At 46.9% G+C, this 12608-nt stretch overlaps 1 pseudogene; it reads right to left on the bottom strand.

Annotated features, from left to right (window-relative positions):
• Positions 1–12608, bottom strand: part of LOC117820290 — a 186938-nt pseudogene that overhangs the window by 4987 nt on the left and 169343 nt on the right.

Consider the following 12608-nt stretch of genomic DNA (forward strand, 5'->3'; position numbering starts at 1 on the left):
AAAAGGAGTAAAATGTTATGTCTCATTTTAATACAAAAAACTGGTTCAATATGTTAACATGAGGTGAATATATAAGATAACAGGGGTCCTATTGGAGAAACTGTAAGCTTACTTTCAACATCCAGAGAGATTGTGGCACAGATAGAGCCGCCCTGGTTGGTGGCCCTTATCTGGTACACAGTGGAGTCTTCCTCATCAGCCTCGGTGATGACCAGCTGGTGGTAACCTCCCTTAAACTCCTGAATCTTAATCTTCTTTCCGTCAGAGTAGACCTCCTTTCCTCGTCTGAACCATTTAATCACAGGCTTGGGCTGTCCTGTGATCTTGCAGACAAGCGTAGCGTTGCTCTTGTACTTGACACTCATGTTCCTCAGCTCTTCCTTAAAGGCGGGAGCACGAATCTCTACGGCTGTAGCCGGAACGATGGGAGCAGTTTCCTCACTGTAGGCGCTTTCACCTCCGAGGTTCTCGCACTTCACACGGAAGATGCACTCAGCCCCCTCAGTGAGACGCTTCACAGAGAACACGGTCTGCTTGATCTCATCTGTTGTCACCGGGGCCCAATCGCTCCATTCCTTCTTGTCTTTCTTGAACTTCTTCTCCAGGCAGTAGCCCTTAATCTTTGAGCCGCCATCACTGAGTGGTGGCTTCCAGGAAACTACGCATGAGTCTTTGGTGATTCCAGAAACAACTGGAGAAACAGGTGGTGACGGTTTCTCTGTGGACGGGAGTGAAATAATGATCGTCAGTAACTTTACCCAGTAACCATGTGGCTAATATTGCAGGACATACACTGATGAATACACATGAAACCTACCCAGCTGGCTCTTGATGAGTATGGGGGAAGTGAGTTCCAGGGGTTCACTGTTGCCATAGCGATTCTGGGCATATACACGGAAGAAGTATCCAGCACTGTCGACGAGGTTGGGCACACGGCATGATATGCCATTGATGGATGATGACACCAGTTCCCATTCAGTGCCCTCTTTGTCCTCTCGCTTCTCAACAATGTAGTTGGTGACCATGCAGCCGCCGTCATCTTTAGGAGGCTTCCAGCTGATGATGACAGAGTTCTTCAGGAGGGCATCTAGCATGATGGGACCCTGAGGTATGTCCGGTTTGTCTGGAAACAAATAACCAGATATTAAGTATAAATCAATGGCATTCTTAAAAAGCCCGCTTTGTTGCACCCATCACAGAAACTAGGATAAGATGACCATACCATAAATTTCAACATTGAATGCAGCGTCGGCCCTGCCAAAGTGGTTGTGTAGTCTGATCCTGTATTTTCCTCCATGGACTCTGCGCTGCACGTTCTTGATGACCAGGTGTGTATAGTGCTCCGTGGTCTCAATGCTGATATCCTCGGTACTTTCTAAGGTCTTTGATCCATGAAGCCACATGATCTTTGGCTCAGGACGGCCGATGTAGACGGCATGGATGCGCAGAGTAGTTCCCAGGCCAGCAAAGTAGGTTTCCTTCAGAGGGTAGTCAGGGTGAAAGGATGAAGCAGCTTCCAGCACCAGCACGCCGGTGCTCTCAGCCTCTCCGGCGTCGTTGATAGCCTTGCAGGTATACTCTCCCTCATCCTCCTGTTGGTCGGTCATGATGGATAGGGAGTGGTTGCGGCCATCAGAACTCATCTCATACTTCCGTGACTCAACAACCTCCTTGCCAGCATGGTACCACTTAATTTCTGGGACAGGTCTGCCAATAATCTGGCACTTCATGACAGCAGGCTGGCCAAGCTTGGTAGTTACTTCATCCATTTCCTTTCTGAGGCTTGGTTTAGTTTCAACTGTATGTGCAGAAAAAGGAGGTTTATTAAGCACACATTAAGTATCTGTAGTGATGCCCCTTTTTTTAGACTAAAACAGCACATTTCAAAGTACTCACCACCCAGTTTGGTCTTGATACATGTTGCAGTTCTACGGGGTCGACTCATTCCTGTCTCATTCTCAGCAAATACTCTGAACTCATACTCTGTGGCCTCAGCAAGTCCGGGCATGGTGAACTCCTTTTCTTTCAGCCTCTGTTTGTTGGACTTCTTCCATGTGCTCTCTATAGACTTTCTGTACTCCACCCAGTAGCCCAGAACTTCCTTTCCACCATCACACTCTGGAGCTTGCCAGCGGATGGTGATGAGGTTCTTTGATACGCTCACTGTGTCGATCTCGCCTGGCTGGCTTGGTTTGTCTGGGAAGGAAAAGTAGTTTTCAGTTGATTGATTGGATTTCACTTGGATTTGTCCGGAAATGTTGATACATCAGATTGTACTATTTCCTTTAAATTCCATAAATCATAGCGCTTACATGGATATGATGGATTTCAGTTGAACTGTTTTATCAGGCGGGGAAACTTACCGAATGGATCCTTGCATGTGACAGGGTCTGACAAAGGACCGGACTCGCTCTCGCCAATGTCATTGACAGCAACAATGCGGAACTGGTAGTCTGAATCAGGGGTGAGTCCAGGTAGAGTAAACATAGTAGAGGTGATCTTGGTCTGGTGCCGGGACCATGTCTCAGCAGAAACCAGCTTGTATTCAACAAAGTACCCTGTGATGGCAGAGCCACCATCGTCCTTTGGCCTAGACCAAGCCAATGCTACAGAGCTCTTTGTCACATCCATGATTTCTGGTGCGGTGCTTGAAGGCTCAGGTACACCTGGTTTGAAAAACACAGATTAGATTTTTATTGATGAAGTAAATACTTTATACTGGCTGAAATGACTGAAGACTGAGCAACAGAAACACTTACAAAGAGGAGTCTTGGGCACCACTGGCTGCTCAGACTTCAGAGAGGAGCTGATTCCAAAGGAGTTTTCAGCTGTGACCTTGAAGTGGTACTCTGTACCCTCCTTCAGGCCCTTGACAACCAGCTGAGGATCAGTTACTCGCGAGTCCACAGTGTACCAGGCATTTCTGGCTGCCTCACGTCTTTCTATGATATAACCCAGGATCTCAGAGCCTCCGTCATCTGTAGGCACCTTCCAGGACACCTTGACAGAGTTAGCCTGGATATCCTCAAAGACCATTGGTCCTTCTGGAGCACTTGGGCGGCCAATGACTTTGACCTTTATTTGGGCCTTCTTCTTGCCCACCCTGTTCTCGAGCAGGAGATCGTACAATCCAGAGTCACCTCTCTCAGCTCCTTTGATCACAAGCTCACTAGCATCCTCAGTGGAGGCAATCATGGCCATGGCAGAGACTTCACTGCCATCCTTGGACCACTTGCAGGTTGGTTGAGGTTTACCCTTGATTGGCACTGAGAGTCTTACCACTCCGCCTTGGCGAACCACGAACACATCTTTGTATTTCAGTTCCAATTCATAGTCTGGGGATTCTGGAGGGGAATAAAAATCATCAAGGTCATTTTCCTGCATCAGTTGCTTTAACTGATATAATCAGCCTTAATGCAGCTGTGTTTAGTTTAACATATGAGTCCTTACCAAGCATCTCTGTCACAGTGACAGTTCCAGGCACTTCAGCAGGTTCTCCAGAGCCGCCGGCATTACAGGCCATCACACGGAATTTGAACTCCTCTCCTTGTGGCATGCTCGTCAGTGTGTACTCGCAGATCAGAGATGGTGTGGTGTTGCACTTGATCCAGGCCATGGTGCCCGCCTTCTGCATCTCAATCAGGTAACCGTCAACTCTTGCATCTCCTTCCTCATCGGGAGGACTCCAAGCCAGCGACACAGAGGACTTGGTGGTATCAGTGATCCTTGGGTTTTGAGGACAGCCAGGTGGATCTGAGCAGGAAAGAGAGGCATGTGATCATTTTAGCTGTTGCTTAATTATAAATAATGATTCTGTTCTTGCTCTTTGAAGAATTTAAATCCCCTCACTGTAACAAGGATTTTACTTACAGGACCTTGTACCTGTAAGTAAGATACAGATTTTTCAGACAGTTGTCTTACCAATGGGATCTGTTGCCACTGCTGGTTTAGAAAGCAGACTTGGCTTGCTCGGACCTCTGGCATTGAGGGCGGTGATTCTGTGTTCGTATTCCAGGCCCTCAATCAGCTCTGTTGATCTATATCTGGTCATGGTGATGGGGTTCTTGTTGGCCCGTATCCATCTGTCCGATCGGACTTCTTTGCGCTCAATAATGTATCCAGACACCTCAAGACCACCATCTTCCTCTGGTGGGTTCCAGGCCACAGTCATTCCATCGCGGGAAACATCAAAGACGGTTGGGCGGCCAGGAGGTCCAGGCACGTCTGTAGGATAAGGGAGATATGTTACCTTATCATGGTTGACTCAACACAGTGTATTTAGAAATGACAATTAACTGTGTTACAGGTAAAAATCCCAAACTCTTACTCTTCAGGCTCTTGCAGGTAACAATCTCAGACTGCAGGTACTCTCCGGTGCCATAGCGATTAATGGCGGCTGCGCGGAAGACGTATTCGTCTCCCTCAATCAGGTTCTCAAACTTGAATGTCGGTCGGCTCACAGACTCGCAAACAGGCACCCAGCCTGGTCTGTGAGCATCACGCTGCTCCACCACGTAGCCACTGATGGGAGCTCCACCATCTCTGACTGGAGGATCCCAGCTGCAGGTGACAGTGGTAGCATCAACTTCATCAAACCTGATGGGTCCGTATGGTTCATCGGGTTTAGCTGGTAAAAGGGGATTTATAGAGTTAGTGTTATCCATGAACTGTAGGTACATTTGAACTTAATATTTGGTAATTATCTTTTATGTGAACTTATATTTGAAATGAGTTGTCATAATGATTGAAAGCTGCTCTTAAACAGCACCAGAAAAACATGATTAAACAGGTAAGGGATGGTCTCTTACAAAGGATGATGACCTTGATGACCTCGCTGATAAGACCCACTGCATTCTTCACTTCCAGAGTGTAGTCACCACTGTCATCGATAGTGGTGTCAGACATGGTCAGTTTGGAGAACTTGCCGGTGCTCTTGACCTTGACACGGTCAGTGATTTTTATCTTGTTATCACTGAAGTACCAAGAGCAGACTGGAGGAGGCCTGCCAATAATGGGCAGGTCCAGCTCAAGAGTCTTCCCAGCCAGGACATTCACAACCTTCTGAGGAATACTGGAGAAGTCCACCACGGGCATAACTAGAAAGAAAAGAAGAGACATGAATAATGGCATCAACACATTGATTGTGAACTGAGCTGTAAAGTCATGATTAATGTTACTACTGAATGCTTGAATTTGGGGACTCTGGGACAGTAACTTCATGATTTCTTTAAAAACCATGTTTTCAGGCATAAGCCAAGGGAAAACAGTGTTTGGTTTTATTTACATGATTAAAAAGAAAAAGCATGGTTTGTTTGATTGCATTGGACAAAGTTGTGTGGCTTTTACCTCTCTGCTCCTGTACTGTGACTGCTGTGAGAAGCTCTTTGGGCTCGCTGGGACCTCTGCTGTTGATGGCCCTGATTCTGATCAGGTACTGCTCACTCTCATTGAGCTTGTCAATAGTGTGCTCAAGGTCTGTAGTCTTCAATGTTGCAACCTTCATCCACTTGTCAGTGCCAAACTTGCAGGCTTCAATGACGTAGCCTGTCAGTCTGCTGCCACCATCATGCTCGGGCTTCTCCCAGCCCAGGGTGACGGTGCTCTTTGTGACATCAATCACCTCCAGCTTGTGTGGCGGCAGAGGCACCTCACAGACCAGGATGATATCTGGAGTCTCGCAGGGTTCACCAATACCATAGATGTTTTCTGGAAGGACCCTGAAGTAGTACAGCATACCCTCCATCAAGTTGTCAATCTTGTAGGATGTCTTGCTGCACTTGGAGGTGACAGTCTTGTAGGCTCGCATGGATGCCTCTCTCCTTTCAATAATGTAGTTGTTGACAGGAGCACCACCATCCACAGCCGGGGCTTCCCAAGAGATGGTGGCAGACTCCTTGGTCAACTCCTTGATCTTGATTGGTCCGGTTGGTCCAGGAGTATCTAACAAAGAAGTACATTTTGTTGACGTTTACCATCCCTTAAGCAAGTGATAATATTGAAACTTAAATCACATTTGAATCTACTTACCATAGACCTTGACCAGGATGTTGACCTCCTGCTTCCCAGCAGAGTTCTCAGCCACCAGCGTGTACTTGCCAGCATCGTAACGATGGACCTTGTCAATGATGAGGGTTGTAGATGCACTGGTAACCTCAATAAATCCTCTGTTGTTAAGGTCTACACCTGGTTTGCTCCATGTGATGGCAGGAGCAGGACGACCGCTGACTTTAACAAACATGCGGAGGGAGCCTCCAGCACGCAGACATATGGTCTTTTTCAAGTCATCATGGAGCTCAAAGTCAGGGGTTTCTGTGTGAGAAGGGAATAATTGATACACATTATTACGTATAAAGTGAGGATTTGTTGATCTGCTGATTTTGAGTACTTAAAATGCTAAATCAAAAGCTTTATTGGTAATACTCGTAGAGATGGCTTACCAATTCTCTCAACGGGCTCAGTCTCAGCACTGGGTTCACTGAAGTCTCCTGTGCCGTTAATGTTGATGCCAGCCACTCTAAAGCAGTACTTCTTGCCTGCAGACAGTCCGGTCACTGTGTGCTCTGAACCACGTAGCGTCTTTTCGTGGGCCTTGCTCCATTCCTCTGCCCCAGCTTCCTGCATCTCCAGGATGTATCCCATTACATCAGCTCCTCCGTCCTCCACAGGGCGGGACCAGGCCAGGCTGATGCTGTCAGCATGGGTGTCAGTGATACGGGGTATGGATGGGGGAGCGGGGGTGCCTGGTATAGAAGGACACAGGAGTCAGTGAGAATAAATGTATCTGACTTATTATATCAGGACGGCTTCTCTATTCATTATTCAATAAAAGATACAGACATTTAACATTCTCTGTTCAATCTTCATTATAAACAAATGTGGAACTTGGACTTGATCAACTAAACTTACATGTTGGCACTCTGCAGACAACATACAGAGAAACCTCGCTGGCTTCGCTCTCTCCTGCTTTGTTAATGGCCGTCACTCTGAACTGGTAGATGTTGCCCTCCGTCAGACTGCAGACCTTCAGTGTGGTGTCTAGGTAAGCTCCGTCCCTGTTCACCTTCACCCACCGGGCACTCTTTCTCTCACGCCTCTCCACCAGGTAGTGGATCAATGGGCTGCCACCATCACTCTCTGGCTTCAGCCACTCGATTGTTGCAAAGTCCTTTCCTGAAACAAGGATCTCTGGAGCACCAGGTGGAGTCGGCACAGCTGAAGTAAAGAAAAGGAAGCTGAGCTTTAGAGGGTTTCAGAAATGTATTTATGTTTCAGATGTTTGATGTGGGTGCTACATGCCAGATACGTGTTGCTTTTATAAAACTGCCGTCCTTGTTTAGATTAAAGAGTAGAACCTGTTTTTTTCACATCTTTTTTAGATATTATCACTTTGGCACTTACTGAAAGTATTTCTGGCAACCATTGGTTCGGACTGGAGGTGGACTCCGGCTCCATACTTGTTGACTCCTCGGACTCTGAACAGGTATTCTGTGTTCTTGAAGAGCCCAGTGATGCCGCAGGTCACCTGTTTGCACTCAGCGTGCATGATGACCCAATTCAGTCTGTTGGTGTCACGCCTCTCCACAATATAGTGGGAGATATCATCGCCCCCGTCCTCGAGGGGAGGCTTCCAGCTCAGAGTGCATGACTCCTCTGTGATTTTGCTGATCTCAATACTTCCTTCACAAACTCCAGGGGTGTCTGAAAACACATACATGCATTGTGTAAATTATTTTGAATACTAATGACAAGTTAATAATATTACTTTGATCCACAATGCATGAAGCATTTTGTACACTAGAAACAATCTCACTTACCGAGCACTTTGACGTTGACCTCAGCTGTCTTGGTTCCACTTACATTCCTTACTGTGAGGATATACTTTCCAGTGTCGTCTCTGTCACAGAACTTGATGATAGCCATGGCCTTGCTGGCAGTGTACTGCAGGTGATACTTTTCACACAACTCCAGGTCCCTGGTGCCCTTGGACCAGGAAGCTTTAGGGTCAGGTCTGCCTCCAACTGCAGCGTCCAGAACCAGGTCGGAACCGGCTCTTACCATCACAGTTTCGGACAAGAGTTTGCTGTCTAGCTGAGCTTTGGGAGGCTCTGTGGATAGACATGGATATTAAAAAATGAATACAGAAGCTAGATATTTGCTGGTACTACAATGTTTGCATGCTGAATTAACTGTAACTGCTCAAGCCTTAAACGTCTCACTAACACTGAGAAGAAGAAACACTACGATTTCATGATTCCCAATAAGAACTACTGAACTCAGAAGTGTAAAAGTGAAGGTCTTATTTTACCACTGATGCAAATCTTACCAAAGTCTGTCTTGCATTGCACAGACCCAGTGGACTCAGATGGCCTGCTGAAGACCTGGTTGGCATTCTTGGCAATGACTCTGAACTCATAGGGCTCTCCCTCTCCCAGAGCAGTGACAGTGAAGAAAGTGTCCGTCACATTGGTGTAGTTACACTTCAGCCAGCGGCCTTCACCGGTCAGAGTGTAAGGCTTACGCTCGATAATGTAGCCCACAATGGGACTGCCACCGTCATTCAGTGGAGACGACCATTTGAGAGAGACGGTTGTTCTGGTAACGTTTGTGACCTCTGGCTTACTTGGAGGATCTAAAACACAGTTGAAAGAAATGTATCAGACACGTTTCAGTAACAGTGTTAGGTAAAAAAGACTCTGGGATGCTTAACTGTGTGAAAACTCACCAACAGGGTTTTGGGCTACTGCTCCCTTAGAGGCCTCACTGGCTTTACTGAGCCCAGCACTGTTCATGGCATACACTCTGAACTGGTACTCCAGGCCTTCTACCAGAGCTTCTATCTTGCAGTAACACTCAAAGCAAGGGATTTTGTTCTCCCTCACCCACAAGATATTATTCCTTTCCTTCTTCTCGATCCAGTAACCTGTAACCTTGCTTCCACCATCATTGTATGGTTCCTCCCATTTCATGGTCATGGAGTTAGCACAGACACTGAAGATTGTTGGTCTTGTTGGAGGGCCAGGAGGTGCTGTGAAAAAACAAACATTTAGTTGTTCAGTAAAGAAGGCTTAAGTGAACACAGAAACAATCCTATGAATAATCTTATCAATGTAAATTATTTAAAAACTCAAAGTAGTACTTACTGAAAGGATGCTCTGCGACAATGGTCTCAGACTCAGTCGATTTGCTGACACCAAATCTATTCTCAGCAGAGACTCTGAATGTGTACTGCATGTACTTGGTAAGGTGACTGACGTGGAGAGATGTTCTCTTTATGCTTGAGTTGATCAGCTGCCAGGCAGTGGAGCCAGACTCACGCTTCTCCACAATGTAGTTGGTGATGTCAGTGCCACCATCATCCTCTGGTGCTTCCCAGTTTACGATGCAGGACTCAGAGGTGATTGATGAAATTTCAATGGGTCCAGTTGGTGGACTAGGTCTGCCTATAACATTAACCTCAACAGTAAAGGTTCTGGTACCAGCTGCGTTCTCCAGGGTCAGGTAGTATTTACCACCATCTCCTCTCATGGAGTCTTTTACTGAGATGCTAGTTCTGTCCTTGGCTACCATGATCGAGACTCTGTCTGAGTTCTTCAGCTTCATCTCTTCCAGCCTCCAGCTGACTTTAGGAGTGGGTCTACCAATGATGGGGACGTCAATGGTAAAGGTTTTGCCAGACCTGCATGTGATGAGTTGGTTGGTGATCTCGCTGAGGTCAGCAACAGGTTCAATATGTGGCTCTTTGACCAGCGCAGCAGTAAGAGTTTCCCTGGGGAGGCTGTTGCCAGCCTCATTCTTTGCCTTCACACGGAAGTCATACTCGTCACCCTTGTTAAGCTTTTCAACCATGTAGGTGAGATTCTTGGTGGTTCCAACCACTACCCATTTGTCTGTACCCTTTGGCTTAGCCTCGATGAGGTAGCCCTGAATGCGGCTACCTCCATCATGCTCTGGTTTAAGCCAGCCAAGTAACACTGAGTTGTCTGTGGTGTCCAGGATGTCCATTCTCTTTGGAGTTGCAGGCTCTGCGGTGGCAATGACAGGCTCAGTGAACTCAAAGGCCTCACCAACACCATGCTGGTTTTCGGCTGAGACTCTGAAAAAGTATGGCACCCCCTCCAGCAGGTCCTGGAACTTCAGGATGAACTGTGTGCATTTTCCTCCACACTGCTGCCAAGTGCGACGGCTGGCCTCACGCCTCTCAACTATGTAGTGATGGATACGTGCTCCGCCGTCGTTAAGAGGAGCTTCCCAGACGAGTGTGACTGAGCCTCTTGTCACCTCTTTGAAGGCCACAGACTGTGGAGCTCCAGGAGTGTCCATTACCTTCACAGTGAATGTAAGAGCCTTGCTGCCGCTGGCATTCTCCAGGTTAACAGTGTATTTGCCCGTATCGTTTCTGGAGCAGTTTTCAATATTTAGAGAACTGTACCCTTCTGCAGTTGTGATCTCAGACATGACACCCAGCTCTCCTTCTTCTTTGACCCAGGTGGCAGTTGGAGTAGGCTTTCCTCTGAAGTGGACGCCCAGGCACACTGAACCTCCAGCCTTCATGACGTGTGTCTGCTTGAAGGTGGCATCAATATCCACCTGTGGTGGTGTTAGCCTGTCTACAGCTTGAGCAGCCTCTGGAAGCTCCCTGTCTTCACCTCTGCCGACGTGATTGACAGCTGCAACACGGAACCTGTACTCAACTCCTGTCTGCAGACCAGTCACAACATGATGTGTTTCTGGCACCAACTCCTCATTTACCCTCTTCCATTCTTCCTCAGCTCCCTTAGCCATCTCAATAATGTAACCCATGACCTCCGTGCCTCCATCATCTGCAGGCCTTGTCCATTCCAGGCTGATGGAGGTGTTGGTGGAGTCTGACACACAGATCACAGATGGAGCACAAGGAATGTCTTTTGGCTCTGCAGCCTTGATAGGCATAGAGATGTTGCTAGGAGCTCCCACACCAGCATCGTTCACTGCCACGACACGGAACTCATATTCCATATCCTCTGTGAGGTGGGGCACCTTGTGAGCACATTCAATAATTGGCTTCTTGGTGATAACTTTGTAGAATTTGACTGTTTTCTTTTCTCGTTTCTCCAAGATGTAGTACTGAATAGGGTTTCCTCCATCAGATGTTGGAGGAGCCCAGGACAGAGTGATGCTTTCTCCTGTAACCTCAGTGGCATCAGGAGTCCCTGGAGCATCAGGAGTGGCTGAGGGAAACAGTTTCATTAGATCAGTAAACTGTGTGTATTTACTCAACATATAAAGTATTTTGCACAACAAAAAATTCTGCAGGATATCCTGTCATTAGAAATAGCTTTTCCTTTCTCCAACTTACTGTATTGCAGCTGTGCAATGACGGGGCTGGATTCCAAAGGCCTGCCAACTCCAAACTTGTTTGCAGCAGAGACCCTGAACTGATATTCATTGGTCTTGATGAGCTTGGTTGCATTGAAAGTGCACTCCGTACATTCATCAGACACCAAGGCCCAGGAGATCTTGGCGGTCTCGCGCTTCTCAACAACGTAGTTTGAAATTTCAGAGCAGCCATCTTTCTCTGGTGGGTTCCAAGAGAGGGTGCACTTTCCCTCTGAGATGTTGCTGAATGTTATTGGTCCCACTGGCTCCCCAGGAGTATCTACAGTAACATAGGAGTGTGAAATATCAGTTAGACCATGAACCATGTATACATACACATACTCTGTATATAAATACAGATCGGAAAACAGCAGCTCTAGAAAATAAATACAAAAATAAAGAACATAGCATACCTTGGACTTGAACAACGATGTTCTCCTTTTTGTTTCCAGATCCATTGGTAGCTTCTACAGAGTAGAGGCCAGAGTGTGTGCGATCAGCGTCCCTTACAAACAAGGTGCTGGATCCAGCTACATTGACAATGTCCATCATCTTTTTGGTGATCTCGACACCGTCTCTGCACCAGACAATCTTAGGAGCGGGGCGCCCTGTGATTGTAACTTTCAACCTGATGTTGTCTCCTGCCTTCACTGTCAGACCCTCGAAGTACTCCGGGCCAAACTCGATATTTGGACAAGCTGGGTTAGAGAAAGAGAGAGGGCATTAGTGCACAGTGTCTACCTTAGCTAAGGCAATAACATGCAGTGCTCATAAACACAGATTTTGGATTATCAGTGTTTAATTCGATCATCACTCACCGTTTTCACTCCTCACTACAATCAAGCCTGAGGAGTTGGAGGGAGGACTGACTACGCCAATAGAGTTTCTAGCAATCACTCTGAACTCATATCGCTCATTTGTTGCCAGCCCTGTCACAGTGTGCTCGCAGTCATGTACGTCAGTCAGGTTGGCCTTGAACCAGCGCCCGTGTCCTTGACGCTTCTCTATACTGTAGCTAGTAATCTTGCTACCTCCATCACGTTTAGGAGCATCCCATTTCAGTGACACTGAGTCACTGGTCACATCAGTGTAGTCAGGTTGGCCAGGAGGATCTGAAAGGTTTAACACATTCATGGTTCATTACTCTGTTTAATTGCCTTTTATTTTTTTATTTTAGTGGTAACTGTCAGAGCAAATGTCATGTTTCTAAATGTAAGTAACATGTTTTTAAATATGGCTGAAACAGGATAATG

The sequence above is a fragment of the Notolabrus celidotus genome, chromosome 10 (assembly GCF_009762535.1).
Source record: "Notolabrus celidotus isolate fNotCel1 chromosome 10, fNotCel1.pri, whole genome shotgun sequence".
Lineage (NCBI taxonomy): Eukaryota > Metazoa > Chordata > Actinopteri > Labriformes > Labridae > Notolabrus > Notolabrus celidotus.